The sequence below is a fragment of the Macaca nemestrina genome, chromosome 18 (assembly GCF_043159975.1).
Source record: "Macaca nemestrina isolate mMacNem1 chromosome 18, mMacNem.hap1, whole genome shotgun sequence".
Classification (NCBI taxonomy): domain Eukaryota; kingdom Metazoa; phylum Chordata; class Mammalia; order Primates; family Cercopithecidae; genus Macaca; species Macaca nemestrina.
Window position 1 is genome coordinate 75,736,371 of NC_092142.1, and position 15,057 is coordinate 75,751,427.

Below are 15,057 nucleotides of genomic sequence, written 5' to 3' on the forward strand. Positions count from 1 at the left end.
TATTATTCCCCACATTTATATACCCTAAAAACAGGGACTCTAAAGAAATAGAAAGAGATTGTACAATTGAGCAGTGCTGCTCTATGGAAGAGAGGGATGTGTTGTTCTGGGCAGTCTATGTAAGTACGAAGAAGAAACTCCCTCCAGATGTTCTAGATGGTCTGCCCAATGATGAGAAAGAGCCTCACTCAAGTTGCTTCAGCAAGGGGAGGCTCATTTGAACGATGCATTGTTTAGTATGAGAATGTCAGTAGCAGACAAGGTAGCAACTATTGCACAGCTCTTTTAAAAAATAAAGATTACATATGGAAGGTAGTGGTCATCTCTTATTATATTCTGTCCAGTACTGCTCTTTCAACTGCACAGCTGCCCATTCATTATCTGTGATTCAGGCGGTATTGTCAATCAATGCTTTTTCTGTCTCCTGGCAAAAGCATGGCCTCTGACCCAGATTTAATTCATTGTGCTTTGTCACCTTGTAGTCTACTGTGATTCACCTAATGGGGGAGCATGTGACCTAACAGGACCAAATGGAACGTTCATGAGATTTTTGACAGATTCTAGGAGACAGTGCCTCTCCATATACTCTCTGGAATCATTGAAAATGTAAGCCTGGATGGTGGGACTCGTTATCATGGAGAAAAATTCCAAAAATGAAAGCAAGAACACAAAAGCAGAGCTCAGTGATGCACAGAAGATGAAGGCATACTTATAGGGCATGAACTTCTGGATCCCAATGCTCCTAAAGCCAAAACCATCTGCCTTGGAGCAGCTATGTAAATAAAAAATTGCCTTCCTGTGTGTGTGGCCTGATCTGTGCCTACTTTGGTTTATATTGCTTGCAACTGAAGAATTTTGACCTTGCACTTGTAACTTACAAGTTTAACATTGTACATCAAAAGAAGTATATATTTTGGATATTAAATGTTTATTTAAATGAAATTCTATACAGTAGGATGTACAGTGATATATCATTAGTCTTTGACATCTGTTTGTAGACAGTTTTATTCAGTTCATTGATTATTTAAGGTGTGTATTCATTCATCAGAAAATCTCAGGCTGACATAAACTCAGATAAATTAATATCTATGCAATCACTGTATTTATAAGAAATAGGTTCTATCTTATTGACCAATGGAAAAGGTGCAAAAAGAAATCATACTAAATATATGCGGTTCCTGTTCCAGATATTCTCTTCAAGACTGTATTTTTGTGGTTACAGGACTCAGGAAAGGTGATCTTCACTTTAATTCTAACAGACAAAGCTCAATTTCATCAGGGAAAAATAATTGTAAATCCTGATGATAAATCTCTCAGAGGAGTTTGCTGATTCAATACTTCAAGGCAACTAGTGTTCTGCCCTCAATTTTATTTTTATTGTTTTTGAATGATTAATATACAGGCATTAACTAATAATTTCTTTTGCAGAATTGGATTATAATGTTATTGATGGATTTAGAAATGGAACTTGAAGATATATTGTCATAACTATAGCGTTTAAAACATTAAGCCAATGGGGCCAAAGGAGGGAAAAGTATACGTAAATCTGAAGTTCAACTTCAAAATAAAAATTATGTGTGACAACTTTGACAAAATAGTCAAAATGACAAATCCTTATTGGTAGCAGTGCTCATACGTTTATAAAAGTCTCATCCAACTGGAAAAGTAGAAGACATATAAAGTACAACCAGATCCTCTCTTACGGGCTCTCAATTTTCCAAACAAATTGGATGTAAGGCAGATTATGAGAGTAATGTTGCTTCTAATAAAATACTGATTTTTAAATGAATTTTCTGGTACCATTCCAAGGAGAAAGTGTGTACCATTGAGACCTAAGGAGACTCAAGTACCTTGGGCTCTAAGAGAATTATTATGCTCTGTAGCCAAATGATATTTTTTAAATAATAAAGATTGCATTAGAGATTTTCCTAAAGTGGAGATAACATTAGAAGTTGAGGTGACCTACATCTATTTGGAAAAATTCATTAGGATTTTATATGATGGGTTCAGGGGATACAGTTTTTCATTAAAAGGAGTGGGCAGTCAAGAGTATATATTTCCCCAGCATCAGACAATACACTATAGAAAGGGAAAACAATGTAATTAATAATGGCATTAAGAATCTGTCACAAGGTCTCACCTGTGCCCCTTTAGCCCCGGTAGAGAAGATATTACAGTAGAGAGGCAAGGACAAGTACTATTTAAAGTATGTACTTGAAGGAATACTTGAACACCACTATAAATTCAGCCCAGTGTTTTTTTTTTTTTTAATCCTCAATTGTAATACAGCAGCATGTCTTCAAGAAATAAGGTTATGCATGGTTATAGTACATCAGATGGAGGAGTCAAGAATCAGAATTCTAGTTCCTAGTAGGCTGCAACTAACTTACTCAGATGTATCTCGGTTTCAACTTTTCTCATCTCTACAATAAAGTTGACAAAATGATCTTTAATATCCCTTTGTGTTCTGAAAGTGACCTGATTATATTATTTGTCTAGACACTGCCTGACCGTTTAATAAGCAGAATATGATGGAAAGTATTTTGTTCTATAACTTAAACATACAAACACAAAACTAATAAAAATAGCAGAAGATAGAAGGATTTAAAACTAAGGGATGTTGGTTATTCATTCTCTCAGATTTGTTAGATTTAGACTCTGAGGAGAAAATTGTTCTCCTCCCTCTGTCCGTTTTTCCTGGTCTTAATTTTCTTAGCCCATCTGAAGGCTAAAAATGTAATTAAATTGTACAATCCTGACTTGCCAAAATTCCTAAATGAATTGGAAGATGGCTTATATTTGCATGTAACACCGCTGTATATTGTTATAATGCATTATGCATGTTTGTATATAGATGTCTTAAATATTAGCTTTGAGTAAGTTTGCTTTCTCCATCAATTATCACATATCTATTTCAAAAAATTGTCCTAGTTTGCTTACACGTTACGTTTATTTATCTTTATTTATCTAAGTATTAGTTTGAGGAATGGGATATTTTCATAGTCCCAAAATGTTTCTTATTAATTACAGAAAACAGTAGCTATATTATGGAGATACCTGGTGAATATCACCTTAACTAGATGGTCAAAGTTAACATCACCAATAATGAAGCAAATTGACGTCATTCCCTGCTCATAGAATCCGCTGCGAAAAAACACAGCCTCACTTCTGTGGTGTTCCTGCCTCGAATGCATAACATGAATCCCATCATGAGGAAAACATCAAACACATTTAAATAACTGGCCTGTTAAACCTCCAGATTTCAAAGTCATGAAAAACAAAGAACAGCTGAGCAATTGTTACAGATTTGAAAGATAATAAATAGACATGCCAACTAAATGGAAAGCGTGAGCCTGAATTAGATGCTAGGCTGAGAACAAAAATAGTCATCGAGGGCATTTTGGTGGAAATTGGTGAAATTTGATGATAGAATGAGGACTAAATTATATTACATCAGCATTAAATTTCCTCCTTTTAATAAATATGTGTTTGTTTAGCAGAATATGTTTGACCTTAGGAAGCACACACTGAAGTACTCACAGATAAAAGGGTACCAGAGCTGTAACTTTATAAATGGCCAGATGACTCAGAAAATAAAGCATGTGTGTGCATGAAGAGAGAGATTGAAAGAGAAAGGAAGGGGGGGAATAGGAAGAGAGAATAAGGCAAGTGGAACTACTACTACCAGTACACAATAGGCTCTATATGTACGTGTATATGGTGGTGCTTGGAACAAAGCCTAGCGTGATGTAAGAGCCAAGAGTTGTCCTTTGTTACATGTAAAATACATGACACCTGATAGGTTCTCCATGAATAATATTACATTATTATAACGAATCCAATTGAAAACCGCTGCCTAATTTTTATTTTTTAACTTTGGAAGCCTAAAAAATGTAGCTATGGGCCGGGCGCGGTGGCTCAAGCCTGTAATCCCAGCACTTTGGGAGGCCGAGACGGGTGGATCCATGAGGTCAGGAGATCGAGACCATCCTGGCTAACACGGTGAAACCCCGTCTCTACTAAAAAATACAAAAAAAACTAGCCAGCTGAGGTGGCGGGCGCCTGTAGTCCCAGCTACTCGGGAGGCTGAGGCAGGAGAATGGTGTGGACCCGGGAGGCGGAGCTTGCAGTGAGCTGAGGTCGCGCCACTGCACTCCAGCCTGGGAGACAGAGCGAGACTCCGTCTCACAAAAAAAAAAAAAAAAAAAAAAAAAAAAAAAAAAAAAAAAAAAAAAAAAAAGTAGCTATGAAGATAGTACTGCATATTTCTACGTTATTCCAGTGCATTAATTTAGCATCTATTAAACTGAACACAGGAGCTATAACATACAAGACTGCGTTTGTGCTTAAATAAAAGGTGTACAATAGGCAATAATTGTTTAGAATGCTTTGCAATGCTTTTAAAGCTCTTTAAATGTACCCAACCACAGCATACTAATGTTAAATAATCAACTCCTATAGACTCATCAGAGTATAGTCTTAACTCGTTTAATAATACTTACATAGCTAAGGGCTTCCACATCAAGCTAAGCATACAGATTTTTATGAAGCTATTTCGTAGATACTTGGGCATTTTCTTTTAATATCTCAATATAATTATAATTAGTTCAGAAGGCCCAGTAACAGTTTGAGATAATTGTGCATAGATTAATTGCTAAAGGGCACAATTAACTTTTTATTAACGTTTGTGATAATAAACATTCAACTTGGTTTCTAATATTTCATAAATTCCATATTTTAATTGTTCCTATATTAAGTTTTATTGCTTAATGTCCTTGAATATTTGCCTTGGGGATCAAAGCAAACACTCTCAACGTGGTTAATCCAAGGGAAAAACTTGCATTTGATTAGACAATGGGAGTCGGACAAGCACACGCTTCAGTCTCCACTGCTGTCAGAGGCAAGAAAGAAGAGTTCCTTGATAGGAAACTTCCCAAGAGGACAAGCCTATAACAACAGGTAGTGTTTTCATAAAATGAGGTAGCTTATCTTTTTAAGGAACCCTGATTTTTCAATTATCAAAATCAAGCGTCACCCTGGAATCACCTTATGATTTGACGTGTTCAATCCTGAATTAAACATCAAGGATATGGGTGGTAGGTTGTTGACTCCTCAGGGCTCACAGGGTAGCCTATTCTTGACTTTAAGGAGATCCTCCCCTTACACGTTAAAAAATAATACCTAATTCCTCGAAGAGGAATCGTCCAATCTTCCTGCCTTGGGAGCTCTAATCTGGCTCTAAAATACTAGGAACCAAGCATCCTGCTATTTTTGGTAATTTTCAGTAAAATTCCTTTGTATTACCCTCATTTCCATCTAATGCTTCAGAGCTTAAAGGCTCCTTTTAGCGGTCTCATTAAATATTTAGATACAAATTCCCTTAATGGGGAGACATTTATATGATTAACTGATGTAGTAATTGTATTTTTGACACTTGGAACCACTCTTCCAGTGGCTTCTCTCTTAAGGTTACTTAAGCTTTGTTACTCCAGGGGCATTGAGAGTTAGACTTCTATTATTTTTATTTTATTTTATTTTATTTTTTTTTAAAAGAGGGTCTCACTCTGTTGCCTAGGCTGGAGTGCAGTGGCACAATCACAGCTCACTGCAGCGTCAACCTCCCTGGCTTGAGCAATCTTCCCACTTCAGTCCCCTGAGTAGCGGGGTCTACAGGTGTGTGCTACCATGCCTGGCTATTTTATTATTTTTTGTAGATACAGGGTGGCCTTATATTGCTCAGGCTGGTCTCAAACTCCTGAGCTCAATTGGCCCTCTGACCTCAGTCTCCCAAAGTGCTGAGATTATGGGCATGAGCCCCACTGTACCTGGCCTGGCAGAGACTTTAAATACAAAAGCTTTCTGGGCTGCTTCTCAGAGGCAGTACAGAAGGATTCACCAGGAACCTCAGTCCTGCACACACAGCCTGGGATTCTAGGGGGCCTCATAGAGGAGGCTGCTCTGGAAGGAAAGGTGATGGAGGAGGAGCTGGGTGCCTTAGGGACAGGAACAGGGGAAGATAAATGTGGTACCAGGCCAGGTGCCTGAAACCCCTGGGAACTACAGCAGTAGACACAGAGCAGGACCCACTGCCAGGGCCATCTAAATGCACTCTTTGGCAGGCCTGCTGGTTTCCTTACACATTTAAATGAAAAGAGCAAATTTGAAAGAGTATATTTTATGAAAAAACCTCCATTATGTATATTTAAAAGTGAAAGGCAAATTGCAAAGCTTTGTATATATTTCATAGTTTATGTACATATGTGTGGGGAGTTTTAAATGCAGAAGAAATCTCAGTTCTTAGGGGAGGCATTGGTGTTGGGAGAAGATGATAAAATGGAACTTTTTATGTTTATACTTTTTTATTTTATTGATTTTATTTATTGCATTCTTCAAAAGCATTTGAATACAAAACAAATCACAATGTGAGAACCACATGTGATTCTAAATTTTTAGTAGTTGCCTTTTAAAAAAGAAACAGGTGAAAATTAAATATATGTTGTTTAACTTGTATCAAAATTATCTGTGTAATCAATATAAAATTATTGAATCCACTGTGTAGTTTATGTTCCATCAGTGTGGACCAGCCACATTTCAAGTGCTCAGTAGTGACATGTGACTACTGGTCACCAGATTGGACAATGTACTTTCATAGTATTTTTAATTCATTACAAGTATTTATTTTCATAATACAACTAATTTTAATAATAAAAATATATACTACACAAGCTAACACAGGAACAGAAAACCAAACACTGCATGTTCTCATAAGTGGGAGCTAAACAATGACAACACATGGACACAGAGAGGAGCATCACACACCAGGGCGTGTCAGGAGGTGGGGGAAGTAGGAGGGGGTCAAGGGGAGGCAGAGCATGAGGACAAATACCTAATGCATGCAGAGCTTAAAACACAGATGACAGGTTGATGGGTGCAGCAAACCACCATGGCACATGTATACCCATGTAACAAACCTGCACATTTAGCACATGGATCCCAGAACTTAAAGGAAAATACATACATACATACATACATACATATATATATGTGTGTGTGTGTTTACTGAAAATGGCTGTGTACAAATGTCTCAACTACCCCATTTCTTTATATTGATAAGAATATAGCTAAATATCCTTACTATGCCATTTCTTTGTATTGATAAGAACGTAGCTGAAGCAGGTCACTTTCTCATTAAGTTATCTCATTAGGCTAATTGAAGCAAGTAGCTTTCTCCTCAAGACCTAAACCACCTTGATACCAAATATCAGCACCACTTTTAATCTCTTTCCACTTAAGTGCCTCATCCAATAAATGTGCACAGTACTCATTAATATTGATAAATATTGAAGAAGGAAATCAAAATGCCTATGCTTTGTAAATAGCATGGAACAGTGCAGGGTAAAATGCTCCTATCTCTGGGAAGTATGAGACAAATTGCAGAGTCATTATCAAGCACAGCCCTAGGGCTCTGGGGGAGAAAATCTGCTGGTTCCTGTCTGAGATTGAAAATTTAACATGGGCAGAACCTGGCCAGAAACAGTCGGAAAAGTTGACATGACCAAATGAGTAACTTGGTTTATCACTTCCTGGAAAGACAGTTCATCTCAGTGTTGATAAAAGAGGTACTCCTTAGTGTCCTGCAACCAATGTTAAACGAACAAATGTGACGCTCACTTTCGGTGCATGTAGCCACCAGCAGAAAAAATCATTACAACTAGGAAACTTGCTCCCATTGAGACTGTTGTCCAGGTACCCAGAGCCGTTTTGACAGGTGGTTTTGTAATGAACAGCCACTTTCTTCCTGAGAAATATCTTCTTCCAAAACGCTATGCAAAGCTAAGGAAACAAAGTAGAGATTCATTTCTCAAATCATCTCTAAGAAGCTGCTTAATTTTATTCACTTCGTTCCAAACTCAAAGCCCTCTATAGTTATTCAGAAGATCTTATGAGAAAAGAGAATTTCAGTCCTCCGTGGGGCCCCCTCCATGGTAAGGGGGATTTTATGGCTGTGGCACTACCTTCCCAGTGAAGCCCATTTGGTTCATATAGCAGGATGGTAGGTGACCCCTTAGAATCACTGTACGCACTCAAACTCATCTTCTAGAACATCACTGCATGCTCAGAAGACATTCCTGAAAAAAAATGTAATGCACACTCACACATCACAGAAAATGTACACTCACACATACTCATAACACACAAATTCAGACACATACAGATATATACCACAAACACAACAGATGCTACACATGAGTATCCACAAACATTAAATGTTAATTTTAAACTATATTGCTGTAAGTTGTCCTGAGTCACTTTTGTTTGTAAATTAAAAGATTAGAACTTGTTCAAGATGTAAAACACATTTCAAAATCTGTATCTAGTTTTGTCTTTAGTTTTCTTTCCAGTTAATATTTTCCATAGTTTTTCAGTTTTGATCCTTCTAACCTAATTGCTCTAAATTTTAAGTATCAGTGGGAAGAAGCAAAAGACTACATCATTAAAAATAACCCAAACATAATTTTCTGAGTGTTTTCTTTCTTGTTAATTTTTGTGGGTACATAGTAGGTGTATATGTTTATGGATTATATTAGATATTTTGATACAGGCATGCAATATGTAATAATCATATCAGGGTAAATGGGATATCCATTACCTCAAGCATTTATCCATTGTATTATAAGCAATACAATAACATCTGTTTTCTTAAGTAACTCTCTTCTCACCACATATACCATATATATTATATATCATGTATATAAAGCAACATCATAAATATTAAACAGTATCATATGTATGTGACTCTAATCATATGTGTATGTAACTGTCAATTACATGTCTATGAAGAATAAAACAATTCTAGTCAACTTTAAATGCTGCCAAGCTAGAAGCCTTTTTGTCTTTATTTTTGGGGTAAAGGAACAGACACACCTGTTCTTCACTTGCACATCAACTTTCAGGTGAGTTTGGCAACATTGGCTCTTATTGCTATGCAAGATATCTTTGGTCTTTCTGAAAAGGCTACCTTATTTGAGAACATGACAAGGCTTACAAAAAAGTACAACACAAACAATTTAAGAGCATCATAGGAATGACATGACATTTGTACACATTGGTGTTTAAATGTGATCTGCATCAGTTTTGAAGGAGTGTTATGTACACGTGGTTTGTTCTTTCCATCAATATTTCTCTCTGGATCCTCCAAAGACTCAGCCGAAGCATGTGCTCTTCTTTTTCTGACAGAATGATGTGAAAATATCTGTGCCTGTAAGGATAATTTCATCTTGTATACTGGTATTTTGCTTCCTTTAACCAAAGCCTTATCAATATATATTTTCTTGTTTCTGTGTCATATCTTCTATTCTTCACCAGACTTTCTGTTATAATATAAGAACAGATTCATGTAATCAGTGATAGATACAAGGATTTGGGCCTTGCCTTTGGATGACTTGTTGGTACCTGTATAGTTGGATGATGTTCGGTGGGGAATTTTTCTCTTTTTATCAGAAAGCTATGCTATGTTGATATTTTACATCCACATACAATGTTGATAGTTAGATGGCACACTGAGACATATAAAAGACCCACTGCAATCATTTGAGATGTATTTGTGAGAAGGTATCAAATATTTTGAAACATCACTATTGTCGTATTTTTTATTCAAGCAAATTTACTTTCCTTTTATCCGTAAAAGATGCAAAACAAAATTCAGTAAGATTATTTTACTGAGCATCAAAAACTCCATTTAGGAGGCAGATGATAAAGGAGTCAAGCAAAGAAAGCTCAGTGGGCCCATTCTCAGAAACAACCTTCCATGATTTGAATTTCATTAGTTGTATCAAGAACAAGGATGGAACGCTTATACTAGATGACTGCAAAATTGTAGGAAAATCCAAATTAACTCAATCAGATCTAAATTTACAATCATTAAAGGTGTTAATGTCCTCAGAAATATTAATTAAATAGGCATTGGTTCCTTCCAATGTTTTTCTCCATTTGTGTGTTGAGTTAAAAATATATATGGAGAAAAAAAGTGTGTGTGTATATATATATATATATATATAGAGAGAGAGAGAGAGAGAGAGAGAGAGAGAGAGAGAGAGATAGATATATAGAGAGAGATATATATATATATAGAGAGAGAGAGCTCGCCTGTTGATTTGACTCTTTAGGATCCATGAAAGGAGGAAAGGGTTACGTGAGTTCTAAAAACAAACTGTACTACTGCTCTCTAGTTTTGATTATATATGTAGCTGTATGATATGGTTTGGATCTGTGTCCCTGCCCAAGTCTCTTGTCGAATTGTAATCCCCAGTGTTGGAGGTGGAGCCAGGTAAGAGGTGATTGGACCAGTGTGTAGCACCTCCCTGCCCCTCTCTTGTTCCTGCTCTGGCCCTGTGATGTATGTGCTTTCCCTTGACTTTGCCACAATGACTAAGTTTCCTGAGGCCACTCCAGAAATCAGGCAGATGCCAGCACCTTGCTTGCCTGTACAGTCTCTGGAACTGTGAGCCAATCAAACCTCTTTTCTTTATAAATTATCCAGTCTCAGATATTTCTGTATAGCAATGCAAGAACAACCTAATGCAATATATATAATATGTACATATACAAATGAATGATATGTTGATTTGTGAATTATATGTAATATATTTAAATTCTGCAATAGATTTTTGTTCATTGAACATATAATATCCGTAAGTTAACCACTGTAGCCAACTTCGTAGCCTAGAGAGAGCAAATTATATTTTTTCTGAGGATTATTATGTGCAAAGTATTGCTAATATTGACCATACATGACTTCATTTAGTTCTGAAAAATACTCTGAGTAAAATGTCATTATTCCTATGTTATCTAAAGCTAATGGATTCAGGAGGAGTTAAAACTTCAAAGATAGTAGAGTAAGGAGCTCAGCAAACGTCTCCTCAGTAAAACAATTTTATGGTAAGAGTTAATCATAAAAATTGTTAAAATTGTCCTAAGGGTATATGGTAAAGAGAAACATGCTTTCAAGGAAGTCCACTAAATCTCAGAACAGTGAGTCTGTGCCATGTGAGTCATGATGTGCTCCCCACCACCTTAACTGTGGTACTGTACTCTGGACAGCAGTGGCCAAAAAGAAAGCTCTTTCTTCCTGCATCTGCCTTCTGGGGATACAGAACCAGACCTCACCATTGTTGGGGGAGCAGGATCTCGGTGTTTTTCACCTCACTTCAATCCCATGTTGCAGAGTCTGTATTATCTAGGTGAGAAAGAGAGGACCAATCTCCCTTCACCTGTTAACCGCCTCACTCCAACAGGGTGGAAGCTTAACTCTAGGACCTGCAGGCCAAGAATACTGGGGCCCCAGTCATCCTTATTTTATCTCACTCCTAGGGCAAATATTCCATTTCATGAGGGGCAAGCCAAGAAGACCATAAGCTACCATCATCTGGGAAAAGCAGTTCCCCACCCCCAGCTCTAGTACAGTGACGAGAGGTTCTGTCAAAAGTGAAAGGCAGGCCATAAGCAAGAGCTATGCAAGCCTGAGGGGACTGACTTTATTTAGAATCATTCGTGGAGAACTTCATGACAAAGAACTTTGTCAGAAACAATGGAGGTCTTAGTAGAGCACAATTTATAAAAACGTGGTAACTTCATAATAAACTAGAAGTGTAGAGCAGCTAGAACTTTACAACACAGATCCCAGAAAAAAGACATCCAAGATCTTGGGATCACTGTCAATTACTGAGCTTGGGAAGAGGATGCACCTGCACTAGACTGCGCTCAGAAGTATTCAGAACAGGGTGTGGGGAAGTCTTGAAAGCATTCCTTAAGCTACACATAGACTCATCACAGTTCCTGGATAAATATGAGGCAAAATATGTAAACCCTTTTAACTACAATAGCAGCCTCAAAGCTATAGATATATCTAATGATAAAGGTTAAAAAAAAAAACTAATTGGTAAAGAATATTTAAGCATGACATTGGACCAGTATTGGCTTAATCTTCTCAGGATAAGCCTAAGTAGCTAGGATGAAGGATGGTAACAAGGGAGTAAAACAGTCTCTGCAAGGACATGACAGGTTGCAGACTGTGGGGAAAACAGACTTCCCAGAATTAATTAAGCCAAGTTACTAAGCCAATAAACAAAAATAGAGCAAGCAACAAGAACAACTATTAGGGGTGGAGTGGGGTTGCTGTCCAAAATTACTGCTGTATGTTACTTAAAATGTCAAGTTTTCAAGAAAAAAGTGAGACATGCAAAAAAAACAGGAAAAAGTGGCCTATATTCAGGAAATAGGCAATAAAAACAGCCTTTGAAGGGACCCGTACTGTCAATGTAGCAAAGACTTCAAAATAGCTATTATGAATATGTGTAAAAAATAAAACCACATTTAAAGAAGGAAAGAACATAACTATGGTTACAATGCTACCAAAATAGAAAATATTATTAAAGAGAAAGCATCATTCTTTTAAAAATAACCAAATACAAATTCTGGCATGAAAAGTATAATTGAAATTTAAAATTCACTTGTAGTATTCAACATTAAATTTGTGCTGGCAGAGGATGAACCAGTCAACTTGAAGACTAATAATATTTAAGCATTGTGAAGTACAGAGAGAAAACAGACAAAATGAATGGAGCCTCAGAGAAATGTGGGATACCATTAAGTATACCAATATATGCCTAATGGGAATGCCAGAATGAGAAAAGGAAAAGGGACAGAAAAAAATATTTGAAGAATGAGTGGCTGAAAACTTCCCTGATTTGATGAGGAAACATTAATCTGCACATCCAAGAAACTCCACAAATTCCAAGTAGTATAAACACAAAGTACTACATTGAAACACATTATAGTCAATGTTGAAAAGATAAAGAGAAAATCTTAAACTCATCACACAAGGTATACCTAATAAGCTTAACAGCTGACTTCTCATCAGAGAGAATGGGCGCCAGAAGGGTAGTGGGATGGCCCTATTGTGGGACTAGATGGAAAGTAGTGGTATTCAAAGTGCTAGAAGTAAAAAGCAAAAACAAAATCTCCCAACCAAAAGTCTTATTTTGGCAAAGCAACCTTTCAAGAAAGACAAAAAAGTCTTCCCAAATAAATAGAATGTGTTGCTATCAGATCTGCCTTTCAAGGAATATGTAAGGAACTACGTCAATCTAAAAGGAGGGACACCAGAAAATAATTCTAATCTATACAAAAAAAAAAAAAAAAAGCCTGCCAGCAAAGGTAACTATAAATGATGGTTTAATTGTGTATTTCTTCTGTCTTCATTTAACTTATTTAAGAAGTAATTGCATAAAATAATTTATATATGTTGTCTATGTACTGATTACACGTCAGTATATGTGTATCACTATACTAGGAGTTTCTTAACTTAAAGAAATGTAATATATTTGACAATGACCAAAATAAGTTGGAGAAACGCTTCATTGGAATAAGAAAATTACACAAGAAGATAAATCTATGAATAAATGAACAGAACTGGAAAAGTTAAATAAGGTTTATAGAACAAATTCTGTGAATATATACTCCTCTCTTTTTTCCCCTCAGCTCCTTTAAAATGCATATAATAACTATAACTATAGTAATAACTATAAAAATGTATTGTTGGATTTGTAACATGTATAGATAAAATGGCACAGTAATAGCACAAAAATAGGGGAGAATACAGCCATCCCTGGAATTAATTTAGTATATATATGAAGTAGATTTTGTTAAAAGATGTATATGGTAAACCCAGAACAACCACTAGTAAAATAACCTCAAATTATTTTTAAACATTTTTAAAATTAAAATGTTATACTACAAATTGTCAACTTATAAAAAAAGACAATTAGGAATGAACAGGGATTTTTTAAAAAAACGAGACATGTGGAAAACAAAAAGCAAAATGACAGATATAAATGTAACCATACCAATATAACAGTAAAACACAATAAAGAACAGATTATCATTTTATATTAAAAGCAACACTTTTAATTATCACCAATCAGAATGCTGCCTATAGGAGCCATATTTTATACTCAAAGATACAAATGGCTGAAAGCAGAAAGATGAAACAAGTTATGCCATGCAAACAGCATTCATGAAAGAGCTACAGTTGCTATACCAATATCGGACAAAGCAAAAAATGTTACTAGAGATCAAAAGGGGGGCATTTTACAATAAGTCACTCCATCAGGAAGATGAAACAGTTATAAACATAATTGCTAGAATTAAAGGAATAAATAGATAATTCAACAGTAATAGTTGGAAACGTCAATAACTCAAGCACTAGAAACAAAATAAAAAATGATAAATTGAAATATATAAACCTATATATAGTCTGCAATATATTTACTTATTCATATTTGTATAATGTCTTTTTGTATATTTATAAAATTATATGTATTAAATGTCCTCTGAAACATAAAGTGAAACAGGGAAGTGAAGTGAAGACAACTGGCAGAATGGGAGAAAATGTTTATAAATGATATATCTGAGACATAAAGGATTTTATATGAGGAATATATAATGAACTATTATAATTCAATAAGAGGAAAAGTAATCCAGTTACAATAGACAAATCATGTGAATAGACATTTATCCAGAAATGATATACGAATAGTTGATAAGCACATGGAAAAATGCTAAAATCAGTCATTAGAAAAATGTAAATCAAAACCAATAACAGATTATGAGAGACCACACCCATTAACACAACTACAATTAAATCAGACAGTAACAAGTATTGTCAAGGGTGTGGAGAAATTGGAGCCCCTCATTCACTGCTGGTGGAAATGTAAAATTCTGAAACTTTGGAAAACAGTTTGGCAGTCCCTCAAATGTGAAACTAGGAATTTCACTCTTAGGTATATACACGAAAGAACTACAAACATATTCCACACAAAAAATGTCACACAAATGTGCATAGCAGCGTTACCGATAATAGCCAAAAAGTGGAGACAGGTTAAATATCCATTAACTGATGGATGGATAAACAACATGAGGTCTATCCATACAACAGAATATCATTCAGCAACAAAAGTAAGTACTAGCACATGCTACCACATGGATTAACCCTGAAAA

At 35.9% G+C, this 15,057-nt stretch overlaps 1 long non-coding RNA gene across 2 annotated transcripts in view; it reads right to left on the bottom strand.

The window, feature by feature from the left end:
* Positions 1 to 8,882: 8,882 nt before the first annotated feature.
* Positions 8,883 to 15,057, bottom strand: part of LOC105491250 (uncharacterized) — a 44,215-nt gene continuing 38,040 nt past the window's right edge. For both annotated transcript variants that reach the window (XR_003020295.2, XR_011616190.1), the window contains one exon: positions 8,883 to 9,371. This is a non-coding gene — a long non-coding RNA (uncharacterized lncRNA). The remainder of the gene's footprint in view (positions 9,372 to 15,057) is intronic.